We start from the raw sequence: 6,000 nt of genomic DNA on the forward strand, positions 1-6,000 counted from the left end.
TATATAAGACCAGGTCTTATATTAATTTTTACTCTAAAAAACACATTAGAGCTGATGGTCCGGCTAGGTCTTATTTTCGGGGAAACACGGGAGATAAGGGAGAGAGAAGTTAAAAATGAGTCCAAAGTCTGGCTTGGCAATAGGAGGAATTAAATGCCATTTTCTGTTACTAGGAATGCTGGAGAAAGAACTGGAATGGAGGAATGGGAAGGAAGCAAAAAAACGTTGAATTTGAGGTGCATGGATCACGTGTCAGGGTCATGCTCCCTCTGAAAGCTTCTTTTCCTCTTGCTAGCTTCTCTAGGTTTGTGGGCAATCTTTGGCTTTTTTTTGGCTTGCGACTGTGTAACTCTAATCTCTGCCTTCATTGCCACATAACGTTCTCTCTGTATTTCTGTCTTCATGTGGCCATATTCTATGGACACCAGTCATATAGGATTTAAGGGCTCACCCTACTCTGGTATGACCTCATCTTAATTAATTATATCTGCAAGGACCCTATTTCCAAATGAGATCCCATTCTGAGGTGCTGGAGGTTAGGGCTTCAATGTATCTTTTCTTGCAGGACAGAATTATATCCATAACAAACATAGGAAACCTTGATTCAATATTTGTTGAATGAGTGAATGTGATTTGGAGAACTGGGGTAGGAATTTGCCTTAGACCAGAGGAGGGAAACCAGTCCATTATAGTGAGAAGGAAGGAAAAATAGTGGATATAGATAGTAGCTGGTATAATGAAATTGTGTCATCTGGTCTTTAAAATTTTCCATGAAGAGGTGAAAAGAGGTAGGGGAGGGAAGAGTTAAGGTGTGGAAGTCTGAAATGGGAAAGAAAACTGACAAGGGAAATGAAGACTGCCTTGTAACACTGAGGGCCTGGTTCAGATTAGAGACCATGAATATATCGTGGCATAAATCTGCCCTGCTGTGTGATTTCTGCAGCAAGGCAAATGGTTGGTTACATTTGCCATAGTTGGGGTTTTGCCAGATAGTAGCCAAGGAAACACAAGGTGAGGGAGATGGGAACACTGGCATGAGAGGGTCACTGACATGTCTTGGAATTAGGCTAGATAGCAAGAGAAGTTAAAGACAAGTGGGACTTGATATATAACACAGATGTTCTTAACTACTTGTGCTATGGACTACTTGGCCTCTGGTGAAGCCTATGGATCCCTTCTCAAAAAACATTTTAAATGTATAAACCAAAATATATAGTATTACATATAAAACTCCATACATTAAAATATAGTCATCAAAATATTTAAGCAAACCAAATGTGTGCTACAGTAGTGCGTATGTGCTGTAGTCTGAATGTTTGTGTCTCTCCAGAATTCATATTTTGAAATTCTAACACCAATGTGATGGTATTAGGAGGTTGAGTCTTTGGTTGGTGATTAGGTCGTGAGGGTGGAGCCATCATGAATGGAATTAGTGCTCTGATAAGAGATGCCACAGAGCTTCCTCATCCCCTTCCACTGTGTGAGGAAGGTATGAAAAATCTTCGACTCAGAAGAGCCCTCACCTGAAAATGCTGTACCCTGATCTTGGACTTTCCAGCCTCCAGAACTGTGAGAAATAAATTTGTTTTTTATGTTACCTAGTTTGTGGTATTTTGTTATAGCAGCCTGAATGGACTAAGATAATGTGCTTCTTTGCATTAAACAAGATCTAGTGGCAGGCTTAAAAAGGACCATAATTTCTAAGTAGAAATAAGCTTAAATGAAAATTTTGAGTATTTGTAATGTGACATGAACAGTAATATAGCTGTTTTCTATTGGTAGCAAAGACATAGACACTTATAATTCTGTGGTGTATTGCCTACATTACTGAAGGAAATGCTAAATTTCAGTTAGTGCTTAGTGAAAATAAAAATACAGATTTTTCCCTATCTAATTTCACAGACCCCTTGAATTCTATCCATGGATCCTTGGAGGCCAGTGGATCCCAGGTAAGAATGTTATGTGTGGAGGGAAAAAGTAGAAGTCAAAGAACTGAGAAGCCAGATCTTTTGGACATTGATGTGTGGACATTGGAGACAGATGATATAGGACAGAAAACCTGGTCCCAAACTCTTCAGAATTAATAAGGGGGAGTAACTAGAAATTTGGAAAAATAACAGCCTTACAGCAGGACAAAGAGTGGCAAGCCAGGTGGGATAAGCATGAAAAAAAAATCAGGGGTTGTACATAAAGCTGGAAGAATACTTGTCAAAATTGTCAAGAAGTGGCAGTACGGAGCAAGGAAGATATTCACTGTAACTTCCAGACCTGAGGAAGGTAGCTTAAGAAGGCTGCAAAGGGAAGCAGTGCCCTCAGGGGAGGACCAGATTTTAATTAGGGCAAGGTGGTGGGAGTAATGCACAAAAATATGGAAATATGGTAGAAGATGTGTGGTAGTTTCTTACTCCTGTAGACTGGGCAGTGGAAAAGTCTGGGAGAGAGGGCACCTGTTGGGTGTATTATGGACCAGAATGGCTGCAAATGCATGTGTGAAGATCGATTACCAGAGGCATTTAATTCTTGGATGGTAATATAAACCCACCATCCAGATATATATAACCCATTACCATTTGGAATATTTATTGCTATAAAATTTGTCATCCTAAAATTCAAAGCAATCAAAATTTCCATGTTTAGGGAATTGGTTAAATAATTATTGAAATATATATCTACATAGAATATATAATTTTTTTAAAATAATTTTTTTAACAGTGGTTATCTCTAAATGGTACAGTTAGAAGTTACTCTAATTTTATTCATAATATCTTTTTATATTTTTATAATTCTTTTAAGAGGTAAAAACCAAAAATATAGTTAGCCTTTAGGAAGTATCTAAACACCCCTGAAACCTATGACTAAAATTGAAAATATGAATTTTACTTACTCTGGAAGTTTGTGTTCTACATATTCTTTATTCAAGTTAAAAAATAAAAAATAATTTAAATACCAATTAAATGGCAAACAGAAAATTGCATAGGAGACAGTTTCTTATACTTGGATTTCACTGGATATAAGTTTAATCGATTATATTTTTATTCTATATTATGAATGTTTCAAAGATATTTGAAGTTTTATAACATGAATTATCTATTAGCCATAAATCTAGATTAAACAGTAACACAGATTGAGCTTATTGTATTTCCTGAGATTTGCTGTTTTGTAAGATAGACAACAATACTATGGGCAGCACTGATATCACTAGTATCATTAGTTGATAAAAGTGTTTAAAGTGTATGTAACAAACTCACCTTTCTTAGCCGCCACTGAAGCTGACGTAATAAATCCCATGTTATTTTATTCGTGTCAATAATTAGCTTTGTAGTTTTGTTTGACTTACCTGTGGAATTCTTTTTGGGAAGATTGATTAGACGTCTTGCAGATGTGTGACATTTTTGAAAAGAATGGAAAGGGCCAATATCTTAAGATAAATATATCATCTTTATTGGGAAAATTTAAAGCATTATTTCTTGTGGAAAGTGTATCTTTAAGTAGCAGTATGTTGTTGACATGACCCCCAGACATCTAATTAGCCACTTATACTCCGGTTGCCTTTTTTAAATTTTAGCAGCTATTGATGATGATTGCTTACATTAAGTCATTAGATATTGCAAAATGGTGAGATTCTAATTATGTCAATCTTTTTCAGTTTTTAACTGGGATGCATCAACAAAGAGAAACTTTCTCACCTTCTATTTTTCTGTTACTACAGTTGCTGTTGGAAAGTCCCTTTATTTGCCAGTTCTGAAATCAATAAGTCGGTTCACTAGCATCCTCTAACAGCATCAAAATCAGTTTTTTTAAAGGTATCATTATGAACTCATAGATTTGAACATATTCTATGTATTTTAATCTGTTGTAGTTATTATCCTTAATAGTCAAAATCCCACCTTTGGGAAGTAGGAGTTGCGGCAAGTTGGCTTCTGAATTGTTTTTAAAAAAACCATCACAGTCTTTGATAGCTTTCTTGCTCTATGCTATATAGCAAGACGCACCAGGCTCATCTTGCACATTTCTTGCCTCAGATAAGTAATCAGTTATTTCTCCAATGAGCCTGGTTTCCTTTTAATGATAAATGGTAGAGACCACAATCTGGGCCCTAGGAGTAGGATTCACAGGTTTTGATGTGTATAAATCATACTTCAAGTTTGTTTTCTTTTACAGTGGTTCCCATTTTACTCAGAACAAAATCCTTTCAATGGCCCATAAGGCTCTACATGATCTGTATGCCGTTTCTTCTTTTCTTACCTGTCTGTGGGGCACTACCATGGGAATACCCTTTTTCCAGATAGATGCATAGCTCAATCCCTCGCCCTCTGTTAAGTCTTTGCTTATCTCATCTTTTCATGGAAACCTATTTTGTCAACTCCAGTTAAAATCACAACACTACTAACCTCCCCAAATCCACACCCAAAGTCCTGTGTTCCTATCACTTCTCATTTTTTTCATATACTCGACAATTTATCTATTTATTAAGTAGCATTCTTCCCCTTCTCCTAAAACGTAAGCTCCACAAGGGCAGGGATATTGGTAGTTTGGTTCATTGCCGTATCTTCACTGCTTAGAACTACCTGCACATGGTAGCTACTCAGGTCCTATTTGTTCAATGAACAAATGAATGAAAGCTTAGGATGTTTCTGACTTATCACACACCAAACCTATCAGTGTGGCTCAATCTCCAGAAAAAAAGACTGAATTTAAAGCAAACATCTATCAAAAAATTCATCAAGAAATTGAGCCATATCTAGATATGTGGAGAAAAGTCCATGAACTTCAAAGCTACCCTGACGTTTCTGGGCATGTGGTCAGACTCTGAGCAACGTCTGTGCACTTATTTTTGAAAAAGAAACGTAAGCTGAGGGTCTCCATCAGTGATGAAAATGAAAACTGAGAATTGAGATGTACCTCAGACTACACCTTATGATTGCCCCCGAGTTTAGTGTGCTTAATGCCCACGTTCTCACTAATGTAATTAACCATTAGCAAGTCCCCAAACTTACTTTTGTATAAAAATAGTTGAAGCTATTTGGCTTGTTTTCATTACTACTAAAATCCATATTTTTAATAACTGCAGGCCATATCATCAATAAATTCATGTGACAAATATGGATTCCGGGCTAGTGACACATCAGTTATGCCTAATCTGAGATTCTGATTTGTATAGGATCATGAGGCTGAGCCTTCTAGGTTTTTAGGATGAATTGCAGGGTGAGACCAGAGATGGGGCAGATGAGGATAGGAAAGTACTAAATCCAAGCCTGATTCCAAGGACCAGGTCTCAGTGCCATGGAAAAATGTCTATGAAAAAAGGCTGAAGGGCCTGTTTTCTGAAGGGCTTTGTGAAACAGGAAGTACAGGCAGTGCTGCACAGATTTCTACTTTATGAGGCAAAGCACCAGATGCAGAACATCCCTCTGGACTATAACGTCAGCATTAAAGCAGACTTTGATGTTCTGTGGGAAGCACTAGATGTGTAGAGATGCCCAAAGAAGGGGCCACAGGAATAAGCAGAGTATCAAGAGGGACTTTGGGAGAAGACCTATTTGTGAACACATGTGAAGTGCTCTAACCGGGATTCCAGAACCCCTCTGAAAGCATCATGTAGGGGCTAGAAGCCCTGTCAACAGATGGGTAGTGAGCCAGTACAATTTACTGTGATCTTACAGATTCCCACAGATTGAATTCTGAGGAAATTTAAATTTTTACTGGGAAAAAATTGGGGTACCACATTATCAGTGGATTGAGCACTGGATTGAGAGGGGGTAGAAGATGTTGGTTGTCATTTTGGCATTAACTAGCTGGGTTACCTTGGGCAAGTCAAGAACCTAAATTTAGACTGGAATGGTCTTTGAAGTAGGTTAGGGAGAGCCTCTTTCCTCCAACTCACACCGACAGGAGACTGATGTGGAGGCAGTGTATTTTATTATTGGGAAGTTCATTTTTAGGTTGAGTTGCAGTTTGCCTCTTTTTATTAGGTTGGTGCAAAAGCAATTGTGGTTTTTG

The sequence above is a fragment of the Rhinolophus ferrumequinum genome, chromosome 3 (genome assembly GCF_004115265.2).
Source record: "Rhinolophus ferrumequinum isolate MPI-CBG mRhiFer1 chromosome 3, mRhiFer1_v1.p, whole genome shotgun sequence".
NCBI lineage: Eukaryota > Metazoa > Chordata > Mammalia > Chiroptera > Rhinolophidae > Rhinolophus > Rhinolophus ferrumequinum.